The sequence below is a fragment of the Dendrobates tinctorius genome, unplaced genomic scaffold (assembly GCF_039654945.1).
Source record: "Dendrobates tinctorius isolate UK_male_01 unplaced genomic scaffold, ASM3965494v1 ptg000115l, whole genome shotgun sequence".
In the NCBI taxonomy this organism is placed as follows: Eukaryota; Metazoa; Chordata; class Amphibia; order Anura; family Dendrobatidae; genus Dendrobates; species Dendrobates tinctorius.
The window spans coordinates 9,943,511-9,958,109 of record NW_027361783.1 but is presented as its reverse complement, the minus strand read 5'-3'; positions in this window follow the sequence as shown (position 1 = coordinate 9,958,109).

The following is a 14,599-nucleotide window of genomic DNA, read 5'->3' as shown; positions in this document are numbered from 1 at the left end:
AGTACCCTCAATAAGCTCAATCAACCCGGGGCATCAGATATGCGTCGAACTTGGGCAACTCATTGAGTTTCCTGTAATCGTTACAGAAGCTCCAATCTCCATTCAGTATTGGCACAAGGACAATAGGGCTGGACCAGCCGCTCTTTGACTCCTCGATGATGCCTAGGCTCAACATTGTCTTCACCTCCTTCGAGATCACCTTGCAGTGGGCTTCGGGAATCTGATACGGACTTTGGTTCACCCTCACATGGGGTTCAGTCAGGATTTCATGCTCCACAACCTGCATACATCCTGGTAACTCCAAAAACAGGTCTCAGCTCCACTGAAGCAGCTCACAACACTGTTGTTTATGGGCTGGCATCAGTGTGTATGCCATGGATTGAAGACCTTTGCCTGGGCCTCTTTGTTTGGAGGAGGCTCCCCTCACAATCGGCATCACACTCGCGATCCTGTCCTGCATCTGCGCTACATGTTCAATAATGCTTTGGTGGGGTGTTGTCTCTGCTTCCTATGTCTCCTTTGCAATGTCCAGAAGACCCTGAGGGTGCTATCCATATTAGAGCTTGAATGGTGAGAACCCAGTAGAGGCCTGTGGGACTTCTCTAATGGAGAACAGTAGATATGGCAGCAGGCAATCCCAATCTTGTCCATTCTTCTCCACAACCTTCTTCAACATAGATTTCAAGGTCTTGTTGAACCTGTTAACTAGGCCATCTTTTTGCGGATGACACACTGACATCCAAAGTTGTGTAATCTGGAGGGCCTTACACAACTCCCTCATTACCTTGGACATGAACGGTGTCCCTTGGTCTGTCAGGACCTCCTTTGGCAGGCCTGTCTGGGAGAAAATATGAACAAGCTCTTGTGCTTTACTCGTGGCAGAGGAGTTTCTAAGTGATACTGCCTCTAAGTTCTTTGCAGCATAGTCTATTACCACCAGGATGTATTGATGACTCCTGGCGGACTTAACTAAGGGCCTCACCAGGTCCATGACAATCTGGTCAAATGGGACTTCGATTATGGTCAATGGCACAAGTGGACTGTGAAAATGGGAAGCAGAAGCAGTTAGATGACAGGTAGGGCAGGATCAGCAGAAATTAACAATGTCACGGTAACAACCAGGCCAGTAGAACCTCTGAAGGACCCGCTCTTGAGTCTTGTCTACTCCCAGATGCCCACCCAAGACATGAGAATGGGCCACAGCTAATATCCTATGCCTATAGGGACCGTCACCAACAGCTGCTCTACCACTTTCCCTCTAGGCTTGGTGACCCGATAAAGTAGTTCTTCATTTAAAGCATATTATTGAAACCTGGTGTCGGCCCCTGGCTAATGAGCAAACCCATTTATCACATGGTCAAACACATTTTTCAAAGTAAGATCCTGCATTTGGGCAGTCACAAATTTCCCCCCAGAAACCCCCAGTTCAGTAATCTCAGCCTCACTGATCACTGTCTTGTCCTTGTCACCAGCCTTACACACAAGGGGAACTCATCCCCCTCTGACTGTGATGGGGTTTCATCAGGGTTGAGCTGATTCTTGTCTGTATCACTTGGTATCCCCGTCTTGACCCACAAGTCCTAGAAAAGGCTGAAGTCCCGCTCGATTATCACGGGGTGTAGAAAACCTTTGACTACCCCGATCTCATGGGACTCAGTACCCCAGCTCATTATTACTATTAATTGAATTCTATGGTTCAGATTTATTTACACATATACTTGTATATGGTGATTTCAATTTATTGTGATAGATTAGTTTTTTTCGCCACAGCAGTCTGTTCTCCAATTATGTTAATCACTTCAATTGTCTCCATTTTGGTATATGTAGTCACTCTCCATTTACCTCTTATATCCTATGAGTAAGGCTGTCATTATACACCAGAAACACATCAGTCTTCAAGGTCTTTTTAACTTCTTTAAAACTGTCTAAATAAAAGAAGTTGTTTAAATACCTGGTTGGAATGTGCCTATGAAATCGCCTTCCTCCTCCTCTCCTGGCTCGTTTTTATCGACACCCTGGTGACGTGATAGTCCTTGGCATCCCCGTTGATACAGCAGATGCCCACATGTTTCCCTGGAATCAACTAGTGGGGGAGTATGGCCCTTATTAGGGTCACCAAGCTCCCTGAGTCTGAGTTCTGACACCAGCAACCTCATTTACTGTCGTGGGACATGCCTGCGACCCCTCACTGGGCTGATAGTCCACACTGCAGGCGGGATACATATAGTAGGAGCAGCGCCTCCCAAGGCTGCAGTCCATCTCTTCAGAGTACAAGGAACAACGGGCAGCTATATGACTGGAACATCTCCAGCAAAGCAAGTCTTTACCCAATGCCTTTGACAACCTCTCAGCGACTCTTTGGGATCGAGGACTCCCCCAGTGGTGGCTCTACTAAGCCTGTTTTGGGGCTCAGGCTCCCACTGGGTCTCCAGTATGGGGATGCACCACCCCCTGGCTTTCTTAGCGTCCTCTTGACCACCTGGTACCATTGCACAAGGCCCACCAGTTTGTCCGCATTCCAGGGATCTCCCTGGGCAACTCAGGTCTGCAACAGCCTAGGAATAGAGTTCACAAATCTTTCCATGACAACCTGCTCAACCATTTGGGCTGGAGTGGAGGATTCTGGCTGCAACCATTTTTGCACAAGATGCATTAGATCAAACATTTCAGATCAAGGCAGTTTGTACCCATAATAAATCCAGTGGTGAACCCTTTGTCCTCTGTCTGACATAGTCACTCCTGCGCATGCCAAAATTTTATTTTTTTATTTGCATTCTCCTGCGCATCCTGTAATGCCAAATCATAATAAGCCTTCTGGGACTCACCAGTTAGGTAGGGGGCCAGCACCTCCGCTCACTGCTCTGGTGATAGCTTCTGATGCTCTGCTACCTGTTCGAACACAGTCAAAAATGCCTCTACATCATCACACAGGGTCATATTTTGCATGTCTTGTCTTGCCACCTTGTATGTGTCATCACCTGGACTTGGGGAAGGAGCTGCCAGTCTTTCACAAACTGCCTCTGCAAGCAAGTCAATCTGCTGCTGGTGCTGCTGTTGCATTTGTTGTATAAGCAGCTTACTTGTCTCCTGTTGCAGCATCTGTTGCTCCTGTAACTGCTGCTGTTGCTGTGCTTTTACCAGATGCTTAAGCAGGTCCTCCAATTTGTCTTACGTTGTATGCTGGCTTGTGGCCGCCTTCATCCAGGACATGCAGTTCCTCTTGTAGCCATCACACGTGTTCCCTAAGAACTCTGCCTACACTTCCAACACCACCTGTGGTAGATCGGCTCACTTGGCTATACACGGAGGTAGACATGGGAAGACTGGTGCTTTAGGAATGCACATGGTTTATTTAGATGTGGCATAAACCAAGCTGAAGCACAAAGTAAACACGGCCCTTTGGGCAAAACAGTAAAACAAAAACAGTAGTACTAAGCACAGTCCTTGTACTAGCGGGGATCAGCCTGCTCAAGGTTAACAAGACCCATGATTCAGGCATAAGCAAAACCACTAACACTTCCCTGCAGTGTTCCTCTCCAGGCACTGAACCCTGAACACTGCTGCCTTTGGAGGCCAGCTACTTAAGCCACATATCACACCCTGGGGTGAAGATAAGGTGGACATCCTTCCACCTGCTCTATGGATGTCCACATAAAAGTCAGCCCATTATATAAATTAGCTTAACCCCTCACTGCACTTAGTGTGCTGGAGGAAAAACTCTGGGTTTTATATCACTGACGCCATTAAGCATAGTGAAACATATCTCCCCTCTAGCACATTACCATATATATATAAATATATACTGTGTATATGTGTATATATATATATATATATATATATATATATATTTATGTATTAGTCACGTAAAAAATGTGAGTCAAATAAATAGTGGTGGTTAAGTACCACTGTCTCCTCATTGTGTGCGCTGTTACATCCAAACAACCTGCTTACACGTACACCTGGATCATTCTGCAATCCCTTAGCTTCGAAACATTCTACCACCAATGGCCACTAAATGTGAAAACTAATTATGGGGGCATACCACCCTACATTTAATTCAACTCAGTGCCCCCATGCACTTTTACAAGCTCACCCTCTGGTTTATAGTGAATGGCCAAGGCAGGAAACCCCCTGCACCACCACAACCCTAATGACATTCAGATAATCACCCAAGGGGTCATCCTGGTGAGGACATATTACATAGGTTTAGAGCACACAAATATATTGTGCACAACTGTATAGTTTCCGTTGTTTAGTGTTGTTTTGCTTATATTTAACTTTTAACTTATTTTTATGTTCATCCACAGCACAAGGTTTTGCATGGAATTGAACAAACTATAATTAAAATGTCCAAATGTTGGAGTATTATGCAATCTAAAATGCAAATATAATGAGACAGATATGGGAACAGATTGATATGAGGAATCATTTTGAAAGGAAGGGAACAAAAAAATAGCTACAGATGGACATCATCATGGTTTAATTGTCTATGGCTACTTAAGAGTGTCAGCACATCAGAAGATACGAAAATGTTGGGCTGGCACATGCTGTTTATTCCACTAAAGCAATTTGAGATAACAGTGTTGCACTAAATTATAGTCTATATGCATTTACTACTACTTACTGACAACCTTAACCACTGAGCAATTCAGGCGATAAAGGCATGACAACACATTTATATTATTATATGGCATGAAACCTAGTCTTATTACAGTCTCTCATCTTTGCTTGTAACATTTGGGCCTTTTGGCCTTTTTATTTGTCTTTAGTACTGTTTGTGCATTGTCTAATTTCTTGTCATTTACTTTGTTTACAGTATATCAACAAATACATATTTATATATTTTTTTAGCATCTACGTACTGGTACTTCTTTTTCTTTATTGTTGACTGTCAGACAAATATCATAGAGTCCACAATGGTCCATAATTCACAATGTCCTCACCTCCACCTCACTAGTGCACTTGGTGGCAGCAAAGGAGGAAAATTGTAACCTACATTGGTTCTACCACTGCCCGGATGGCTGGTGCCAGTGATGGTGCTGCTGGTGCAGCCTCCACATTCTTTTACAGAAAAGACCATTGCAATTGTCACTTTCTATTTTATGATTTTTTATTTTACTGCAATAGAAAAAAACTTTTCTGTTTTGAACCACAATTCCCCACTTTCTAAAAAGGACAGAGCAAGAAAAGCTAGGTACATGCCTAAGAACAATGGCAACACCACAGTAAGGGTGTGGCATGTACATACATCAAATTTGACTAATAAAATGGGTGTGCAAACATTCAGATATTTGACGTGTCTACTTTGTGAAGTAGTTATAGAGCTAAATCTTTTTTTTTTCTTTCAGAAATAGTGGCTTGTTTCAAGTGAAAGCATGTGATTGGTTACATACAAGTATTTTAGCTTGCGTGGCCTGAGCTGGCGATGGTGTAACACGCATGGCTCAGGATCTCTGAGGAGGCATCTCCTAAAGCGACAAATAAAGCAAAAGAAAATCGCTCTCTTCGATAACACACGGAAGGATTGTTTTCTCGTTACTCAGAGGTACATTCTGATACCCCTTGTCTGAGCTTTGGACATTAAAAAAGACATTTTTGAAATCTAAGGCCTTTTCCTGCCATTTTACTGCAAGGTGACACCATTTTGAACCGTGAGTGAAAAAAATCCTTTCCCTGCTCCCTCCATTACCCACCGGCTGTCCTTGTCCTCAGAAAAAGTATCTCCACGCTTGTCTACCACATTTTAAAGAATTTTATTGTCTTTTGGAGATATTTTTTCACAAAAATCCTGTCATATACCAGCTGATTGGCGGAAGGATACAAAATAGTCCCCGCCCTGTGCCTAATCTGACAGGATTTCTCTCATTGCATAATTAAAAGACATTGACTTATTTTTTTTAATCTCCTTTTGTCTGTTTTAGACCCTTTGGAAGTCCCAGGATGTCCTAATTTAGCTATATTCCCCTGCTTTGTGCGAGGCTGCGGGAGCTATAATGGCTGTGGAGGGATCTCTTTCATCTCAACGTCCTATCTCAAGTACGCCATTTTCCTGTCATAACAGATCTGTGAGGCAGAAGGGCACAAAATAGTCCATGATTTGTGCCAATTTCTATGTTACCTCTGCTCCCCACCGCTCCTGTGCGGCTCCACTGGGGTGATCTGCCTTTCTTCAGCGGTGCCGTGTATCAGCTGCCGGCTCCCCTGTTGCATATTTTATAAGCGGGGACTGACATCACTGAGCCCTGTGTGAAGACTAGCCGCCTGTCACGGCTGCATTTAAAGTCACAGGGAGCGCATCTATATCAGCGCGCAGTTAATAAAGGATTTTACTGTATGCATCATACAATATTAAAAGTGCCATCTGATTCTGTGGTGTATCGCATTCCTCACGGTCCCTTTTATAAAAAGGCATAGGAAGACACAAGAATTTTCTATATTTTTAACGTTTATTCAGTATAAACATCACCAATAATATCAATTCTCTCTAATATAATCCCTGCAAGGCAGGATTCAAAAAAGGGCACAAGATGAGTCACAAGGCTACTCCAGTGTCCAAATCAACAAAACTGTCTAATACGACTCCTCAAAAAGCACAAAAATTTCAGGATTCTTACAATCCTCACTTTAAAGATCAAGTGGATATCGTTAACCCATTTAAGGCCAGATCTCCTCATAAAGAGGTCATGGATACATCTCTCTCATCAAAAAGGAAAAATCCTGGTAAAACTTCTGAAAAATTCACATCGCCAGCCGACGCTTCAAGTCCTGAATCTGGAGATAATTCACCAAACTTTTCGCCAGAAAGGTCAAAATTTAAGATGGATAACACCAATCCTTCTCCTTCCCAAAATCTGGATGTTATATCCATACACTCTTACATGGATTCTCTCGCCCAAAAAAATCACATCCAGTATGTCTCAATCATTTGATAACCAAAATAAAATTTTACAGTCCACCTTGGATAAATTTAGCAGCAGGTTAGACAACCACGAAAAACGGCTAACTGTAGTGGAAGAACACACTGATGATTTATCAAAAGACACCCATGACCTCAAATCTGAATTTCACAGACTTAAAATTAAAGTTGCAGATATAGAAGACAGGAACAGACGAAACAACTTGAAAATAAGAGGAATACAAGAATCTATCTCACTGGATAAACTAGAAGACTTCGTCAAGACAATTTTAAAAAAATTACTACCGACACTTACAGATCAAGATCTCATCATAGATAGGATCCACAGACTTCCCAAACCACGGAATATCGATAAAGATCTACCTAGAGATACCATCTTAAGGGTACACTTCTTCAAGATTAAGGAAAAAATTCTACAATCGGTTAAAGATCTAGGAGGTTTTCCAGAACCCTATGCTCACCTTCAGCTATTTACGGATCTTTCAAAGGAAACGATTGAAGGAAGAAAGTCTTTTAAGCCAGTCACTTCCACCTTGAGGGAAAATAATATCCCCTATAAATGGGGCTTCCCACTTAAACTTTTGATAATCTACAAAGGAAAGATGACCGTCCTATTCTCACCTAAAGAAGGAAGAGATTTCCTGTCCTACTACAGGATACCTGACCGCCATAGAATATCCAACTCTCAAGACCCTGGGCCCTTGTCAGAGAAGGGATGATCCAACGGATAGACCTGGCCAATATATTTACTCACCTTGTTATAAGGCCTCTCTACACGTCTTGATTATTTGATCAATGTATTGTACTGCTTATTAATCTTCTTTCCACAGGTTTTCTCACTTTTCTACTACTTTATGGACTCATATATCACATGAGATTATTTTCCTTCTGGGAATAGTGTTGTTATGCCAAGGGATGCCTCCAATGGGATCCATACACAAACTTTCCCCACTAAGGAATTAGAGCCTTCCGGATCGGCTCTTCCTGAAGGACAATTTTGTTCTTATTGTTTTTGTGTCTCTTTTGTTTTTGGTTTCAAATAGGTATATAGTTTGAGGTTTTTGGACAACTAAGTTCTACAAAGGTAGGTGCACTCTGGTTTCTGCATTTCCCCTACCCCACTTCATACGAACCCAGCCATTCTTGTAATATGAAAATAAAATTTGTATCATACAATGTCAGGGGGCTAAATAGCCCTTGGAAGAGATTTTTCATTGGTAGGGATATTAACGGGATGCATCCTGAGGTTGTATGCCTTCAAGAAACCAAGTTCAAAAAAGACAACCACCCTTCTATAAATCTCAAAAATTTCCCATTTGTATTTGAATCTTGCGGCTCACAAAAGAAAGCAGGGGTTTTAACCCTGATTAGTAACTCAATTTCCTTTGAATTGCTTTATGAAGTAAAAGACGAAAAAGGACATTATCATATTCTCCTGTGCAAATTGAACGGCCAAACCTTCACAATAGTTAATACTTATGTTCCCACCATCAGACAAATTAGCTTCCTGAATAAGCTAATGAAAAAATTAGACACCTTACGATCAGGAACCCTACTGTTGTTAGGGGACTTTAATATGGTGCCAGATGGTGTACTAGACTCCACCTCTCCCAGCAGACAAAAAATGCAATCCTTGAACAGCTGGATTTATAATCACGAGCTATTCGACTCATTCCACTGTTTGAACACCACATCTAGAGAATTTACTCATTTTTCTGATGGCCATCAGTCGGCATCTAGAATAGATCTGATACTCACAGATGTCTTCTCCTTGCCAAGGTTCTCCTCCAGCTCCATACTTAATAAATCTATTTCAGATCATTCCCCGGTAACTGCAGAACTGATAATAGGGTCCCCAGTTCATGTGGAAATTCAACTCCTCTCTGCTTCATAACCCCACCATCAAATCTGAAATCAGCTCAGCCTTACAAAATTATTTTAGTGAAAACGAATCAAACCTACTCAATCCGTTTACCTATTGGAATGCTCACAAGGCGGTGTTGAGGGGAGTCTTGATTCAAATTTCCTCCAGACAAAAAAAAATTAATAGGGATAAAATCCTTACCCTACAACAGTCTATTAAATCTAAAGAAGAGGAACTATGTCGATCCTCTGTTTCCTCTAACAAACAAGCTGTATTATCAGAACTTACTGATCTCAGGTTGTAGTTAAGGAAAATTATATTCAATTTTTACGACTCAGCTATTAGATCAGCAAAATGCAAACATTACTTATCTATAAATCGCCCTTCAAAATACATGCCAAACAGAATTAAGAATATACGGAAACGGAATAGAATTGACAGTATAACTTCCTCTAATGGTACATCCCTGTTCCACCCTAAAGATATTGTAGGAGGTTTTTCCGATTATTACAAAAATCTGTACAATATCAACCAAGACAACCACAATATGCAGCAATCTACCTCAGAGATTGGATCATTTCTTTCCAGCATGAACCTTCCAAAGCTTAACCCTGAAGACTTATCATTTTTGTCTTCTCCCTTCAATGAACAAGAAGTCCTAGATACCATAAACAAACTTAAAACATTCAAATCACCCGGCACAGACGGGTTTAGTAATGATTTTTTCAAGTCTTTTAGTAATATATTAACCCCCCACCTTGTCAAAGTATTTAACTCAGCTTTCCAAACAGGTCAATTTCCTAAAGAGATGCTGGAAACGACAATTATCGTAATCCCAAAACCAAATTCTGACACTAGCCAAATTTTTAATTATAGACCTATATCCCTCATCAATACAGACGTAAAAATTTATGCAAAGATCCTGGCCAATAGACTAAATCAATTCCTCCCGAGTTTAATTTCCAATGATCTGATAGGCTTCATCAAAGGAAGACAATCCATAGATGGTAGGAGAAGACTCATTAACATAATTAAGCTTATTTCCTCGAACAAACTCAGGGCCATTGTTATCTCTCTTGATGGTGAGAAAGCGTTTAACCGCCTTAATTGGTCATAGCTCCAAGCAACTCTCTAAAAATTTGGAATGGCTTCTCAGATCACGAGAGGTATTATGGCTTTGTACTCCGGCCCTGGTGCAAGGGTTTATTCCAACAATCATCTTTCCTCTACGTTTAATATAGCTAATGGGACCAGACAGGGTTGCCCATGGTCACCATTGCTTTTTGCATTAGCTATTGAACCTCTGGCCCAACTAATCAGGAACAGCACAAAGATCTCGGGAATCAAAACTTTGCACAGAGATGTTAAAATAGCATTGAATGCAGACGATATTATTCTTACCCTCACAGATCCAAGCAACTCTATCTCTGCCTTACAAACCTTAATCCAGACTTTTGCTAAAATCTCTTATTTTAAAATAAATGACTCAAAATCCCAAATACTTGGCTTTAACCTAGGATCAGACCAAGAGGAAATTGAATCATAGAATCATAGAATCATAGAATCGTAGAGTTGGAAGGGACCTCCTGGGCCATCTGGTCCAACCCCCTGCTCAAAGCAGGATTCGCTAAATCATCCCAGTCAGATGTCTGTCCAGCCTCTGTTTGAAGACTTCCATTGAAGGAGAACTCACCACTTCTCGTGGCAGCCTGTTCCACTCATTGATCACTCTAACTGTCAAAAAGTTTTTTCTAATATCTAATCTGTGTCTCCTCCCATTCAGTTTCATCCCATTGCTTCTAGTCTTTCCTTGTGCAAATGAGAATAAAGTTGATCCTTCTACAATGTGACAGCCCTTTAGATATTTGTAGACAGCTATTAAGTCTCCTCTCAGTCTTCTCTTTTGCAAACTAAACATTCCCAAATCCTGCAACCTTTCCTCATAAGACAGGGTTTGCAGACCGGTCACCATTCTGGTCGCTCTTTTCTGAACTTGCTCCAGTTTGTTGATGTCTTTTTTAAAATGTGGTGCCCAAAACTGGACACAATATTCCAGATGAGGTCTGACCAAAGAGGAGTAGAGGGAAATAATGACTTCACGTGATCTAGACTGTATGCTTCTGTTAATACATCCTAAAATTGCATTTGCCTTTTTTGCTGCTGCATCACACTGTTGACTCATATTCAGTCTGTGATCTATTAGTATACCCAAGTCTTTTTCACATGTGCTGTCACTTAGCCCTATTCCTCCCATTCTATATATGCTTTTTTCATTTTTATTGCCCAGATGTAGTACTTTGCATTTCTCCCTGTTAAAAACCATTCTGTTAGTTGCTGCCCACTTCTCCAGTTTATTTAAATCTTTTTGAATCCTCTCTCTCTCTTCTCTAGTATTAGCTATCCCTCCTAGCTTTGTGTCATCAGCAAATTTAATCAGTTTACCCTCAATTCCTTCATCTAAATCGTTGATAAAGATGTTGAACAATACAGGGCCCAGGACAGAGCCCTGTGGTACCCCACTTGAGACATTCTTCCAACTGGATGTGCAGCCATTTACGACCACTCTTTGGGTCCAATCACTAAGCCAGTTATGAATCCACCTAACAGTTGCCTTGTCCATTCCATACTTAGTCATTTTTTCAATAAGGATTGTATGAGAGACTTTGTCAAATGCTTTGCTGAAGTCAAGATATACTATATCTACAGCATTTCCTTGATCCACCCAATCAGTGATACCATCATAGAAGGAAATTAAGTTAGTCTGACATGACTTATTAGTTACAAACCCATGCTGAGGTCCATGGGGCCTCTCACCTTGGGGGTGGGCAGCTGATGGGCTGACATATCTAGGCCTAAAATTAATCAAAAATGTAAACTCTCTAATAAAAATAAACTTAGAGCTGCTTACTAAAAAGCTTTTTAATGATTTCCGTACATCTAGAGATGATGGGCTTTCTTGGTGGGGAAGAATCATGATGGTCAAGTCGTATATTTTCCCACAAATCCTATACCTACTTCGCTCACTGCCTTTAAAAATACCCACTTCCTCTCTCACAAACCTTCAAGACTCATTAAACTCCTTTATATGGAATAAAAAAAGACCCAGAATAGCAAAAAATATTCTATACAACCATAAATCTTATGGTGGAGCTGGTTCCCCAAATATTACGGCCTATTACATTGCAAATTTAGTCAAACAAAGCTCATACTGGTGGCCTCATGGTACGACACCAGCTTGGCATGAACTAGAACTGTTCTTTAATAATTATAAACCTCTTCACCTACTAATTCTGAACCAACTCCTTCATAAAAAATTAATTACAAATTCTCATCCTATTTTTCAAGCTATTTCTGAAGCTTGGAAAAAATTTTCTGCTCCAAAAAGAGGCTCTAACAAAGAAGTCACAATAAAAAAATCTGGCTCTATCAGTTATCTTTCAAGCGTCTAATCAGACCATTGACCCCATATGGTCTGAACTTGGACTTAAAAAAATTAAAGATTTATATGATGGTGTTACTTGTACACCTTACAATAAACTCAAGGAAAGATTTCAAACCACTACCCCTGCTTTCTTACAATATGTTATCCTCAAAGACATAATCCATAAGTTCCTTACTATCTACCCGAGAATCTCTGAACCAGCAGTTAACCTTATTTGTAATATAGATCATAATATTTTTTGGAGTTTTGAATACACGTACAAATGGTGTAACAATAGCATTGAAGCGGTAAAGACTCAAAATATTGTCAAATGGAAAACCGAATTGCACACGACAATTGACCCTTCTTACCTTGAATAGGCATGTACCCTCTCGTATGCCTCTTCCATTTCCTTATCACTACAAGAGACACACTTCAAGCTTTTAAGGAGATGGTATTATACCCCCGTTAGACTTCATAGTATCAACCCTGACAATTCTCCGCTCTGTTGGAGGGGTTGTGGAAGGCCAGGAAATATCTTGCATATATTTTGGCAATGTCCCAAAATTGTTCCCTTTTGGAGAAAGATTTCTAACCTTATCGATTTTATCCTAGGAACACAACTTATTTTGTCTCCTCGTCTGGCCCTTCTTTCTCTGGACACAGACAAAATTGATACTTCTAACAGGCTATTGATTATGCAGATTTTACTAGTCTCCAAACATAGTATTGCCTTTCTTTGGAAAAACCCAAAACCCCCACAAATTAATGAAATTATAGACAAACTTAGCCTTCATCATTCTTTTGAATTGAAATTTGCGAATGTGCATGATCAATTTGCTAAATATTCTAGGAAATGGTCTAGATGGCTGGAGTTGTTCTCTTAAGTCTTCACCCAGAGTGCACCTGCCTAAGGCCCCTTGTGTTTGGGTCTTTGGAACATATATATTAATATATTATATGCTTAAATACCTACCTTTGTAATAATTCACTGCATAATATGCTTCTGCATTAACTTGTTTCATTTTATGTCTTCTTTATATTTGGACTTTATTGTCCTTCCTTTTTCCTTCTTTCCCTTTACATTCCCCCCCTTTTTTCCCCATCTTTCCTCCCCCATCCTCCCCATTTATTGAAACTCAAATAAACATTTGGAAAACATACAAGTATTTTACGCTGTGTTTAATAATAATCTACAGTATGTTATTAAATCCAAAAAGCGATTTTGACATAAATTGTTCCTATTTGTGAAGCTTAATACTAGGATGATTAATGATTTAACAATGTTATTTCCTCTATCAAAAGCATCAAGGTTGATTGACAGACGCCACTTGCAGAGAATGTGTATACTATGTGGAAGGCATCATGTCTATTTCCAGTATCTTGATCATCAATTCTTGGGGAAAAAAAAAATAATTCTAATCTTCCTATTGCCTGAAGGAAGAACGATAAGAATACCCATACACTCCACCACCTACACAATGAAATGAATGAGTAAGCAGAAGTGGTGTACATACTATGAATTATCAATATTAGTTGATGTTACATCCCTATCTGGCCTGCTCCAGCAAAGTATACTTCTATAACCAGACATCATTATATGCACTGATAGCAGTGCTGTGATAGATGGGGCATTATTGCCAATGTCACTGGCTTCCATCGCCAATGAATGTGACAGCCCCATAGTCTACTTAAGCTTCCAATATAATGTTGGGAGTTGCCAGTTATTGTGTTATCTGGTGTTATTGCTGATACTTGTGTAAGGTACTAGCAGGAACGCGGGATGCAGTGACGAGCAGGAGGCAGAGCAAGAGTTAATGGGCCTTTATGCAAAGTAATGTCACAGTTAGTACTCCACGCAGGGAGATTGCAGAAATGATTGAATACAGATGCAAGAGAGGGGAACAGTGGAGACAAAAACATTAACAACAAATAGCACAGAACAATTCAACTTATCAGTCTGAAGCTTTTGGTCTGACGAGGTTGAAAAATCCCACGATGCAGGCGCAAGTGCTGCGAGACGTCTCTGAAGCGGTCCTGGATGAAGTTTAGGCACTGTCTCTGTACTGAAACGGCAGAGCCTAGCTTGTCCCGGCGTAATCTCTCAGTCCTGGAACACGGTGTTATGCGACAGGTAGGAGTCAGCTCAGCAAGTGCGATACAAAGTCGCGGGGTGGAGGCCACAGCAGGACCCCCCAGACCCACGTGCCCTGTACGGTCGACACGGTCCGGATCGTCAATTGCTGTCAGGGGTGTGGACCAGTCAGGACTCTGTGTTGTGTTCAGCCTTGTATGTGCACGAGTTGTGCGCACAGGGGCTGACAGACTGCAGAGTGAGCTAGCTGGTTGATCAGAAGCAGCAGAGACAGAGTCAACCTTCTCCTTGCGCGTGCACTGT